The sequence below is a fragment of the Zootoca vivipara genome, chromosome 5, assembly GCF_965207765.1.
Source record: "Zootoca vivipara chromosome 5, rZooViv2.hap1.1, whole genome shotgun sequence".
NCBI lineage: Eukaryota > Metazoa > Chordata > Lepidosauria > Squamata > Lacertidae > Zootoca > Zootoca vivipara.
The window spans coordinates 24,216,537-24,230,864 of record NC_142588.1 but is presented as its reverse complement, the minus strand read 5'-3'; the positions used below and the strand labels follow the sequence as shown (position 1 = coordinate 24,230,864).

The following is a 14,328-nucleotide window of genomic DNA, read 5'->3' as shown; positions in this document are numbered from 1 at the left end:
AGGATCATGGGTAAAACTACTCATTTTACGAGTCAGTCTTTTCCGATTCCTTCTTTTACTGCCTATGATTGCTGCCGAAAACCTCCTCTCTGTGCACGTGATCCAAACAGTGGGTGTACCTCTCCAAGATTAATGTGCAAATGGCCCATGCTTAGACCAATGGACACATTAGAGACTTTTTAAAAATTAGCTTCAAGGACCCAGTTTGTTTTCCATTGACAAGGAATGTCTTTCTTAAGTGATTCAGATCTAAGGGAATACATACCCTGTTTCTCATATTTTAAGGCATCCCCATAAAATAAGCCATAGCAGGATTTTTAAGCATTCAAGGAATATAAGCCATACCCCGAAAATAAGACATAGTGATAGGAGCAGCAGCAATGCCGGCCGCGGCAGGAGGAGGAGGAAAAAAATAAGACATCCCTTGAAAATAAGCCATAGTGTGTTTTTTTGAGGAAAAAATAAATATAAGACGTGTCTTATAATATGAGAAACACGGTAATCATCTTTCACAGGAATGATTCAATTGTCACAACACCCTTTTCTTACAGTGGCAATAGTTTAAATTGATAAAAAAGGGGGGATAGGAAAATGGCAGAAATTATAGTTTACCAATCCTTGCTTCAGGAATAGCCAAGATGTAGCACATTCTTATCATTAAAGGAATATTGATAGCAATGTAAGAAATGTAGCCCAACAAAATCTCTCAAACCAATATTTGAATTCCAGGTGAATCCTGTCTTTGCTAGGTTTCCTTGGTCAAGATTTCCTCAGTCAGGTCTCTAGAGGAATTTCCACACAAATGGGCTTAAAGCCCACACAAATGGGCTTATCTCTCGCAAGCTGTGGGGCAGGATCCATTCTAGTCACAACTAATCCAATTGGGCTTGCATGACAACTACAGGGGTTACATCCACTTTTGTGTCATAACAGTGAAGTAACTCTAAATTCCCACAACAACAAAAATACCTCTTTACTTAGAAACTCCCTGCTACCGGTATGCTTTCTGTTTGTCAATTATGGTCTAGAGTGGTGCGTGGAAGCAATCTAAATCTAAATCTCAGTCTCATGTTACTTGCTTGCAGAACTGGGTCAGCAACAATCTACTTCATAGGGTTACTGAATTAGGGGGGGAAAACCCACGAGTCTCTAAAAAATACAACACAACAAAGAAACAAAAGTTTCCAACAGCCTATATGGAACTTGCCAGTTATCCCAGAGGTTTTGGGGGAAAACAAGAGTTAATAAGACAAAGGTACTAATATGGGTACATTGATTCATCATTAGCTTCCTCTGAGGCCATTTTCACAAACAAGCTGTGTAGAGCAAAATAGTGGGGGCGGGCAATTCCTTTTCAGAGGTGAAGTTGCATGATTCTATAAAACGACAGTACAAGCAGGAAAATGAAACCTGCCTGGTAACCATCACCCTTTCGTGGGTTTTTCTACGTTAAAAACAAGTTAGTGAAGATCACTACAGTGATGGGGACTCTAAGATGATCAAGAAGAATGGTGATGATTAAGAGCAGATCAATAATACTGGCACCTCCATATGTGTGAATGTTCTGTCTAGGACAGTTTTTAGTAAAGGAGGTTTGCAGCGATAGATGTTGGCCTTTCTTTAGAGCTTCATATTAGTTCCAGCCACTGACCTGAAAGTATACCACTATTTTAATGACATTTTATCTTCACAGTACTACATGAGCTCAAGGGAAGTGCCATTCCATACTGAATCAGGAAAGTAGTAGAATGCATTCGTAAACCTACTATTTATAGCTTGCAGCTTGAATCAGAGTAGCAAGCCATAACACCAGGAGCAGGTTGATGGGGGTACACACTAATGTGGATACTGAATTACTCATGTTCAAGGACATGCTAACAGATGGCACATGACATCTCTCCCAATATGCTTCTAACACAGGGGGGCGCCAACCAAAGCTAAGCATTTTTCACTTCCCTTGATTTTGATGGGAATATTTATTGATGCACTTAACTTTCACACTGAAATCTGTGTGACTTTGGTATTACTCTCATGTACCTTCAACCCACATAGGCTCTGTGTACATTGGTGCAGTGGAATTGTGTGTCGATAAACTGCTCCAGCTCATCTATGTATGTCTGTGGAAAGTATGCCTCCATCTGCACTATACGTATACGCACTTTGAGTCCCCCAAAGACTCCTGGGTACTGTAGTGTGTTAAGGATGCTGAGGTTGTTAGGCCACCTATGCACCTACACAATGCTACAATTCCCATAGTTCCCTGGGAAAGGGGACTGAGTGTCAAAAAACGCTGGGAACTGTAGCTCTGTGGGGAGAACAGGGGTCTCCTAAACACCCTTAACAGACTACAGTTCCCAGAATTCTTTGGAGGAAGTCATGACTATTTAAAGTGGGATAGGGCTTGCCGATCAGAAGGTCGGCGGTTCGAATCCCTGTGACGGGGTGAGCTCCCGTTGCTTGGTCCCAGCTCCTGCCAACCTAGCAGTTCGAAAGCATGTCAAAATGCAAGTAGATAAATAGGAACCGCTACAGCGGGAAGGTAAACGGCGCTTCCATGTGCTGCTCTGGTTTGCCAGAAGCGGCTTTGTCATGCTGGCCACATGACCTGGAAGCTATACGCTGGCTCCCTCAGCCAATAATGCGAGATGAGCACGCAACCCCAGAGTCGGTCACGACTGGACCTAATGGTCAGGGGTCCCTTTACCTTTTAACACTGCTTTACATGTATAGTGCAGATGAACTCTATGAGGCATCCATACACATATAATCTGATACACGTAGATCAATCATTATTTTTCAAGTTTGGCTCATCTGCTATTAGCCTTACTTTTGTTGGACTGCAGGTAAGAGGTCCAGTGTGTGTACACACGCCATGCCTGATCCCGCAGTCCTACCACACATGAAGGGTGTTTATTGAAGGTATGCATGACTAGGACTTTCGTACGTAACACGCTTGCATTGTGGCCGCTTACGTTAGCAAACTGAAGCAAGCCCCTCACACCCACCCAGCCGCGTCCTTTCCTGCTGTGGCTGCAGCAGATACCATATACTGAAGACTGTACTTGCAGAAATTTCCTGCTCAGAACTTCAATATTGCTTCCAAAGCACAACCTAACTTAACATTCTGAAGGTGTGCTGCTATTTGTTTTAAATTCCCCGATTGTGCGCGTATATAAATAAGTTTCTTCGTTCCCAAGGAGAACTTGTACTGATCTGCAGCTCAAATCAAACACGTACATTACTGGCAAAACCAACCGCAGCTTTGCTTTGTTCGCAAACAATGCTACCTCATTCCTTGCAGAAAGCTCTCTTTATTCCTTTAATCGGGGACTTGTACTGAAACCCAGTGGGGAAGGTTGCCAAGTACCTCACATACGACCAAAAAATGGGAAGGCGTCATGTATGGAAAAGAAAGTCACTAAAACCTCACCTAACACTATCCTTGGGCCAGGGCCGTCTTAAACGCCCCTGCCGCTGTGGTGCGCCGGATCTCTCCGGCGCCCTCCCGTCCCGTTTCCCAGCGCGGTGGGCGGGTGGGCGCAGCGGCGGGCGGGCGGGCAGGCACAGCGCGATCTCTCTGGCGCCCTCCCGCCCCGTTTCCCAGCGCGGTGGGTGCAGCGCGGCTCCCACAGGCGCAGCTGCGCGGCGGACCGGCCAGCCAGCGGGCGGGCGCAGCTCGCGGCGCCTTTCTGGCGGGCCGGCGCCATGGTACCCTGCGCCACCGGGGGTCTACCTAGAGCCGGGCCTGCCTTGGGCTTCCATAGATCCTGCCTGCGTCCAGTTCTGATCCGAAGGCTATTTTCAGTTTCCCCGCAATATTCGGACAAAGAAGCCCAGATAACGAGGAAAGCTTATTCTTGAGACTTAAGCTATGTAAACATTAGAGGCTTAAAAAGCAGTGAGGTTGTTTCATCCCCGCTGTTTCAGCACATTTTTATCTTGCTGTACAAACCGGTGGGCGGGTGGGGATGTCTTCATCTGAAGCACATTACCTGATGTTCTCCTCATGCCAGCAACCCCACAATTTCTATTCCACCAGAGGCACCCCTTTCTGCAGGGGGCTGAGGAGGGCCTGCTGAACATTTTGAGGGGGTCCTGGCCCCTTCAAAAAAAAGATCGGGGAGCTGCAGTGCCTCAGCCCCCAGGAGCAGGCACCCTTGTATTCCACGAACCTGTCATCTGCACATGTGCAATGACTTTCTCAAAGTACACACCTCTGTTCAACTGTGCTTTAAGTTTTCAAATTGGAAGCTGGTTTGAGGGGGAAAGTATTTCTTCAATAAGCTACAGGATACCTATGCATCATGGCTGAAGTGGCTTCAAACACAAGTGGCGGGAGAACATTGGAGCACAAACCACCAGAAGGCTCCTCCATTTTAAAACAACACACTTGACAACGCATCTCTTGATAATGGCTTTCAGGTAGTTTCCAAAATTGCAAAACAAGTTGTGAACAAGTAGTGCAAAAAAACGTAAGACATTTTGACTAGAGAATTAAGAATCTGCTTTAAGGGGCAAACAATGGCATTCTTCTGTCACTAGATACTTTAATTTTAATATTTTTAGTTGGAGGGGAAGGGTAGGGGAGAGAAACATGCTTTCAGACTTTTCAATAGTTCTTTTGTTAAAGCATCCATTACTCACATAATTGAAAAGATGTTTGTTCAGTGGCATGCTTGAGAGTACAGTTATTTAATCTTAATGATAAAGCCCTGAGGACAGAAATATAAGTAGAAACCCTCTTGTTATTTATCAAAGAAGGAAAAAATGCCAAGGCAAATAATTGATTCTCAAACTCTAGCTTGGTGGAAAACTCACAATGAAATTCACAAATTGCAACGGTTTTCTTAGAGACAGTTAGAGGCCCTGCTGCCAAAAGTCAGTTCAAGTACTACTACAGGCCTGAGGTGATCAATAATTATTTCAGTTAATAAGATTTTAAGTTACATTTGGGTCTGTACAAACAGACCACTATGGGAACGGTGGAGGTTTCCTTCATTTGCAGACTGGTAAGTGTCTTCTGACACAAAATGAGCTGCTGTTTGTATAGGTTTTCAATATGGCGGCATTTGAATGAGGATCAACTGTACACTTCACACACACACACACACACACACACACACACACACACACACACACACACATCCCTGAAGCAGTTTTGAAGCTGTTTTAAAATATTTCTGTTTGTTTAAAAGGGGGACAGATGAATATATAAATGGATAAATATACATGTGGCTCTTTAAAAAATAAAAAAGGCAAACATGTGGAGAGGAGCAAGACTGGCTGACCTAGCATCTGATTTGCGGGTATGCAAGTATATCATGCAGACTGTGAAACAGGGGAGAAGCCCATATTGTAAGGGAACAAAACTGTTGCATCTTCTCCTGTTATATTATACCTTTCTTCACTCTTGTTTAATATATGATCACAGATGGCAGCTTTGTTCTACAAAAATGACTTTATGTCTATGAACTTTACTTCTGTTTTGTTATTCCCAATGGCCAAAACAATCATACCTTGGTTTAAGTACGCTTCGGTTTGAGTACTTTCAGTTTAAGTACTCCGCAGACCCGTCTGGAATGGATTAATCCACTTTCCATTACTTTCAATGGGAAAGTTCGCTTCAGGTTAAGTACGCTTCAGGTTAAGTACAGACTTCCGGAACCAATTGTGTACTTAAACCGAGGTACCACTGTACAAATAAATTTAGGCAGCAGTCTTATTCTCATTTACTTAGGCATAAGCCCCATTAAACCCAGTGAGGCTTACTTCTGAGCAAATTTACTTCCTAGAAGAAAGAGAGTGGGGGAGAAAATTGCTCTAGCAAAAGAAAAATCTTTTATTTGGTGCTTTCTTTCTTCCTTTTTGGTTAAACAAAGAACTAGCTGAAGTTTCCAGTATGGAACAAGACCTGGTTGGTTTTTGTCTCAGGATGTTTTCAACAGCCTGAACCCCAAACCTCCTATTAATTACAACCTTTAGTGAAGGTAACTAAAATATTTTTTAGATAGATGGTATAATAGGTTTTTCTATTGCCCCTCTGGACAGGATGTTAGCGCTTACAGATGTTCCTGAAATGTACACACTTCTACAAAGTTCTCTCTAAATACTATAAGCAAAGAAAAGAAAAGCAAACAACATTTTGGTTGGACTCTCTTGTGTATGAAATTTCCTCACGACATACGTTGTCTTTACAGCTGTTTCAGGAACCCACTTCCAATGCCTTATTTTGACCTAACTTGGTTTTGTGAGTAAAAATAGATTTCACTTTTCACATTGTCAGGATGGAGATATTAAAATATGAGATGTATTTTTCCCCCTCATGAAATAATCTTACTCACACTTCAGCTGGACATTTTTTTGTTCTGTAAAAGCAAGCATTTGAACTATTCAGATACATTACAAATGACTGATTTAAGACCAAGACAGGATCCATGGTTTTTAAGGAGCATGAAGACCCAGCAGCCGTAAGGCTGCAGAAAGGCCTCTGACTTGTTCTCTAAAGTATCAGGTTACATTTTAAAATATAATAAACCTCTTGCTGTTATGGCTGTGGAATGAGGCCTTTTAAACCAAGAAATCAGTGTAACCAATAAAAAGGACCATCTGTCTGAGAATGCAGGGAGTCTGTAACAATAGCTTTAAGGTGTCAAGTGCCCCATTCATTTCAATAGACTCTAATCCAGATGCCTATGATATTTTAAATGTCAACATTGTTAACTGACATCGCTGCTTATTAGAGCATGTAAGAAAGGAAAATAACCACCCCAATGTGAATGACTCTTCCAACTTGTCCCAAAGTGGAAGAAATTTCACAAAGCACCAGAGGAGATGAGAAGAAGAGAATTTTGATAACTTGGAAAGAGATAATATTCAATGGTACCCGTTTTTCTCTCTTTCTCCCCTCCCCTTATAGATGGATGGATGGGCTGCATGAGATGAAAAAATACTTTATTGTCCTGTAAAAGGGGGGGGGGGCTTAGCAGAGCTTGTGTTTCCCAAGTTGGGGGATTTCAGTATAGTGAAGAAACAGGAAAGAAAGGTTGTTTAAATTTAGACAAATAAGATAATGTATTAACCATCAACTAAGGACACCCACCCACACCCAGAAGTCATCTTAAAACTTTACTGAGGAAAAATTGAATGCAGAAAATCAAGAAATTCTCTGGTGAAATTATAGGGGAAACCAAGGCTAACCAGACTCCTTTATGTGTTCGGGTTAGAAAATACTGTACATCAGACCGACGGAGCCAAGACTTCATGGCCTTCGCTAACATTGACTTTTTTATATATATAAAAAAGAGCTGAAATTGTATTTTTTTAAAAAAGTGTGGTCTATAAATACCACACGTTTCAAAAAACACTCCTCAGAATTTGGGTCTGCAAATTATTATTGCTATTGTTATTAGAATTTGTATACCGCTCTATACTCACATGTTCTCTGAATATTGTAATGCTTAAAATATCTGATATTTGTACTGTATTTTATGTCCTATGGTATTTGATTTCAGTATAATACATTTGAGTCTGAGATTCTATTTCAATCTTTCAAATTTGACAGATGGTGTTGGGCAGCTTTTGCTAGTTGGCATGCAATGGTATTTAGTATTTGATAACTGGCATGCAATGGTATTTAATATTGGTGTTTCACAGTTGTTATGCAATGGTGTTTGACACTATTTGATAGTTGGCATGCAATGGCATTTAGCATCTGACAGTATTTGACAGCTTCTGCTGATCAGATTTCATTTCTGAGGCCTGCCAACGCAAATCAAGAGATGCCAAAGTCGAAACCACTTGAGTTTTGAGGGGAAACCATTCAAAATACAAACTGAAATTACAAGGGCAAACACATGCTTTCAGAATTAGAACGGCAGAATTGGCAAATGTGATTTTTTACAAATATTTGCTTCAGTTCTGCATTTTTATTTACATCTCAATTACATCATCCATACACACACCTAAACATTTTTCACTGAAAGCAAGCTTCTTGCAAGGTATTCCAGATGGTGGAAGCAAAGACTCCACTGACCTCCAACCCCTGCAATCTACAAGCACTGTATACCTAAACTAGTCTCCCTTCCTTCCTACTGACATGGTCACCACAGAGTCTTATATGTTCTTTCTCAGAGGCAAGTCCCTCTGAGTTCTCAATGGGGCTTATTCTTAAATTATACAATTGCCACCACAACTTACTTACTGAATCAGTGACACACACTTTGGCATTGATTCAGCCAGTTTAGTTATTTAGTTATTGACCATTTTGGTTATAGAATTAAAATAAAATTGAAAGCCCAAGTAAAACAACAGATTAGACATTCATTCTTGACCGAAACTATTAAATATTTAGCATGACACTCTAAATGTTGCTAAAGTATTGGACAGAAAGAAGGGCAACCACAAATGGCGCGGCATCAGCTCGAGAGCTCGGTTAAATACAGGAAGACAACCTGATGCTCAATTCAATATAATTCAAAATCGGTCGTCAGTTGTATTACCTAGGAGGTAGAAGTTTAGCCCTCAGGTTAAAGTTGTAACATCGGTGACAGTGTTAGATCTGTTTGTTGCAGCTTTTTGTTGGCTTACTTATCTGCAATATGTAAAAATTCACATTTTGACATGTTGCTTTACCTGGATTTTAAATGTATTTGTTTGGGACAAGGAAAACACACATACACACAACATTCGGATTCCACACTTGACACGGTAGGGTTGAATACATTACATTTAAATGTTTGGAAACACAACTTGGGCCAATCATTGTCTGACAACCTAAACTACCTCCATTGGGTCATTATGAGGATAACGGGGAGAAGGAGAGAACCACATATGCCACTTTGAGCTCCTTGAAGGAAATGGGGGGGGAATATAAATGTAATTCAAAAAATATGTGGAACCATGGAAGCATATGAAGGGAAAGATCTAACAGCCCTCTGGTTCTGTTGCATGCGTGGATTGTTGTGATTTCACACTTCAGCAAGTTCAAATGTGCAACCTATCACTTGTGTGTGATTTACTCCCTGCTCAAATGCTGGCTATTCTACCATGGGTTTTGTACAATAGATGTCACCACATTATGGAGTATATGCGTAGCAGGTTTCAGTTATGCTGGGAAGTATCCTAACAATTTCGACACTGCTGTCACTAAATATAAAAAATGGTCAGTAACAGACAGAAAGCATACATTTGGAATTCAAGTACAGTCGTACCTCAGTTTACGACCCGCTCGGGTTGCGAACAGTTCAGGTTACGAACTCCGCAAACCCGGAAGTGTTTTCGGCATGCGCGCGTCCCGCGCATGCGCATGTGCAGAAATGGCGCTCGGTTTGCGACCTTTTCGGGTTACGAACCGCGATCCGGAACGGATCGTGTTCGTAACCCGAGGTACTACTGTAATCCAAGATACCCTGATTACTAAGACGTCTTAAAACACAACATTTTTATGACTAAAGTTTGACACTGGGACACAAAGTTTGCAATGTCCTATACAGAATGATGTTGTAGAGCAGGGGTCAGCAAACTTTTTCAGCAGGGGGCCGGTCCACTGTCCCTTTGTGGGGGCCCGGACTATATTTTGGGGGGGGGCATGAACGAATTCCTATGCCCCACAAATAACCCAGAGATGCATTTAAAATAAAAGGACACATTCTACTCATGTAAAAACATGCTGATTCCCGGACCGTCTGCGGGCCAGATTTAGAATGCGATTGGGCCGGATCTGGGCCCTGGGCCTTAGTTTGCCTACCCATGTTCTAGAACAGGGATGGCCAACTCAAGAGATGCTGCGATCTATTTTCAAATTTAAAATCTGGCAGTGATCGGGTTCAGCTTAAAGTTGTTGAGCTTTTTTTAGGGAGCGAAAAAGCACACTATTGGGGGAAGGAACAGAGGCAGCCACTAACCTTCCAATGGCTGACAACATAAAAGAGGGTGGATCTCGACCTCGATCTACCAAAGCCTCACAGGGATCGACCAGTAGATCGCGATCGACGTATTGAACATCCCTGTTGTAGAAGATGTGCCTGTCTCTTTAAGGGTGGGTGGGGAACTGACAGGAAATAAAGATCAGAGCAGGCAGCTTCAAGTGAGAATATAGCTATCATAAGGCCCAAATTGCAAGTTACATTAAACATGTAGTTTGGTGTTACGTGCTTCTTTTTTCAGTGTTAAACAGCAACTTTGTGTATGATCAAGAATGAGATTGCAGAGCATTAAGAGAGCGGTTTTAACCTGATAAAATTCCGCTCCCCATAGCTGCTATTTGGCGAAGGAAAGAAGCTATCATTTGCACCAAGAGCAGCTTTTAGGGGTTAGGGAGAAGGATTTTCATTGGGACCACAGTGCAGGGAGAAAGGGTTAAACCACCCCGTTTGCTGCAGCCCTGATCTCTTCCAGCAGTCACTCTTCAAAGTTGAAAGAAGTGTGCATGGCTAAACTACATTTTTGTTCTCAATGGGAGATAACTCCGTGTCTGCTGCCAGGAAAATGGCTCAAATGGGTTTTGAGTTTCACCTTTCATACATTTTAATCCTAGGAAAAGAAAGAGAATCTAATATGTGGATGTGCCTATGTTGCAGAGGGGGGTGTGTGTGTGTGTGTGTGTGTGTGTGTGTGTGTGTGTGTTTTCTTTCCTTAAACCATTCTTGGGCTTTGGCATCTGTAGCAGTAATCTCAATACTCTCTGTCAGGTGGAGTTACAACTTTTCAGATATACTTATCTGGAAGGAAATACACAATCAGTGATGGGTGTGAGGAGTGGACCTTCCTGAACAGACAATTCATAGAAGAACATATAACCTTGATGTGTAGTCAGTTTCCTTTTTAATTACATTTTGTTTAGGAAATGTAAGGTCACAAACACATCATGAAGTGTGTGTGTGTGTGTTCCCTAACAAAAACCACAACTTCCTGCTCATTTACAGCATCATGTCTATTTACTCAGGGAAACTAAAACCATCCATTGCGTATTTTGCGCAGGGGGGGGAAACAAACAAACCCCCGACTCACTTTCACTGGCACTGAGTGAAAACTGCATCTGATCTGATATCAATATCCTTAGAACACATTGCCAAGAACACTGTTCTATGAGAAAAGTGACCATTTTCAATGATTTCTAAATCCCAGATGACCTAACATAGAAATGTACAAATCAGAAATCTAGGTTTGTGTTGTTGCGGTACTAAAGCCAGCCCATACGGTCTTTACTTTATGTGATAAGCCACTGTAATTCTACAAGAACTGTAGCCTCCTGATAAAAATAATAACAACTTGTACACTTTGTATGTGTTGAGTCACGTACATAGCAACAGCTCCACAATGGGAAAACATTAATGCTTTTTATATTGGTAATCATCTGTAACATGAGCAATTAAGTACAGTACTAATGGACTATTGCCAAGAGCTGGTACTAATATTAAAAACTGACAGAGATGAATAGGTTTGCAAGCCAAACTGGGCTGACAAGGACATTTTTATGAAGTGCTTGGACTGATTTGATTTAAACCAATCAGAGAGGCAGGCTTAGACCAGCCAGCCCTACAGCGACAATAATGCATTCATGGGCATTATACGATTCCTGCTATGCTTTAAATAAAAACAATCCATTGATTCTCGTCTCAAAGCAACCCGCGCTTGCATTATTGCACTCATTAATAAAGCAAAAGGATGCTTAGAATGCATATCCAAAATAACACTTAGTGAACCCACTGGCAACAACACTTTGTTTTAAAAATGAAAATGTTTACCGTAGTGGAAGTGAGCCACTTGCAATGAAAAAAACCAAATATGTCAATAATGCACTGAAATAATGCTTGGCCCTTCCTTATTTGGAAGGGGGAGCACACACTGATATTTGAAAGGGGAGCCCACAGACCATCTTCCCTGTCACTGTCATTTTATACTAGTAGCAGCTCTTCAGCATCTCAGACAGAGATCCTTCCTAGCCCTGACACCTGAGATCACAGAATAGTAGAGTTGGAAGGGATCATGAGGACCATCTAGTCCAACCCCCTGCGATGCAGGAATCTTTTGCTGAGATGGGGCTCGAACCCACAACCCTGAGGATAAGGGTCTCATGCTCTACCAACTGAGATATCCTTCTATCCATTTGTTAAAAACAGTGTGGATTACATGTGAGATGTGGGACGTGCAAAGCATGCTTGAGCCACAGTACTGTTCCCATCTAGTCCAAATTGTTACTAATGGATAAATTAAACCTGCAGAAAACTGTGTCAACTGCTAATACAGTTTTTAGGTGCCAGTCAACTTGGGATGTGGCTTCTGCCAATTTTGCTTGTTTACAACTGCTTTCATCAAAAAAGAACAGTTCTGCAACCTAGAGAGGATGCTCTCCAAATGGATTCCATGGCCTTTCTTTCTAATAATTTATTCAAAACGTTTTGCAAAATGTCATCTAATGTTGCTAGGCAAGGCCTCCAAATTTCCAAATTTCTTTCCAAATTTCCTATTACATTTTAAATTCGGTCTCATCTACAAAGTAGGCCTTATGCTGCTTAACTGAAGTGTGAAAACTGCAGCTTACTTTGCTACCACTGAAATGCAAACTTCTGTTGATGGGGGCAGGGGGAAAGCAGAAACCAAGAGGCATCAAGAAACCGGACAACGTTCACCTGTAAAGGTTCACCTGTAATATTCCTGTCTGAGAAAGCTCTCTACATTTCTATGTACATGGTTCTATGTGCTTTCACAGAAGCAGAAGCACCAACAAGCCCACTTCTTTGTTCCCAGTTCTCACACAGCAAGAGAACAGAAGCACGAATAACAAGAGTAGAAGCGCCAAAGTTTGGGAGAAAGAATTCTAGGTGTGGCCAGACATCCTTTGCCCCACAAAAGCATCTTGGCATGATCAGGGGAAATTCATGCTCCACTCATCATCTATTGGGGTGTGTGTGAGAGGGTATTTGGACCAATCAACCCTTCCTCCGCCTGCTACACCAGCAACTGATTTGCAATGAGGAACAAAGATTGCATTAAAACCACTAAGTGTGTTTCATGGCCACTTTTATTCTTCCAGAAAAAGCAATCAAGGCCACAATCCAGAACAGGGCCAAACATCAGGGTGACATCGACTCCCTGGCTACTATTTGCCTCTGAAGTTGCTCTCTACGTAGCTGCTTTTTCTAGAAAACTAGGTGGCCAATGAAGCATGCTTTTTTTTTTTTTTTTAAAGTGTGCTTAACATAACATGTCGCTTGATCCTGAAATGGAGACTTCACTCAAATGTCCCTCACGGCAGTCACCTTTCATGTGGGCACTAACACTGCCTCTCCTTTATAGGCGGTTTGTTTGCAATTGAGATATAGACAAATTTTAATTAATGCACTTAAATTAGTCGAGTCCATTGATTTCAATGGGTCTACTCTTGAGTATGACTTAGCTGGATACCATACTATGTTCTTTTTCTCCCAAGCCATGTTCTTTGCCTCCCTAGCGAGACAAAATCCAACGGAAATCAAGGTGACAAGGAACCAGCTAACTTCCATGGGATTTAATGGGACTTGCCTAAACTTAACTAAGCTAAAACTGTGCTCCCTGGCTATGATCCAAAGAGTCTGTTTACTTTGACTCATATTATTCAGTGGAATCAACTGAGAACAGCCAACTCTTAATGTGGATTGTCCATAATTTGTATGGTTCCATCCAAGCTCCCACGCTAGAAGACATTTACTTACCTACCTGTAAGACTAATCAGATTTCCACTCTGGAATTTAAAGTGAACAGTAGTCCTATACAGAATATGGCTGGCACCTCACTTTTTTCAGCCTGGCTAGCAGTTAACACTTTAGAAAAAGGCATGTATGTTCAACGTATGTCAAAAAAAGCATTGCAATGCTGTAAGATGGTGATAAACAAACACTCTCTTGGCCCCTACAGGAAACTAGTTAGTGATCTGGAGCATGAGATCATATTGCTCATTTCAGAGCTTGAAAGCACACATATTTTATTAATGGCCGTAGTTTCTCAAAATTCTTTTAAGGAAGCATCACAACCGTATCATGTTATCCGATGTACGCTGGATACCCAACCTTTGGAAACTATTATTAACTCAGAAAGGGAACAAAATCAATGTTTATAAAACAGCAACTCTGCTGCACTTTAGAAAGATAAATGGTTGTCAGCTGCAAGAAGAAAGGAGAGAAGAAAACATTAAAGGAATATGGAAGGAATGCCCCCCCCCCCCGTGACTTATAATGGGAACATCCCACTAATCTGAAGACAGCCATACATTGCTTTATCTGCAGAGTTGGTTTTTAAAAGGCAAAAACAAAACAAAACAAAGACCAGCCAAAGCAGTTAAGATACGATCGT

The 14,328-nt window shown here is 41.7% G+C and overlaps 1 protein-coding gene across 3 annotated transcripts in view; it reads right to left on the bottom strand.

Moving 5' to 3' along the window:
• Window positions 1-14,328, bottom strand: part of ARID5B (AT-rich interaction domain 5B) — a 178,428-nt gene that overhangs the window by 19,694 nt on the left and 144,406 nt on the right. The window lies entirely within an intron of this gene.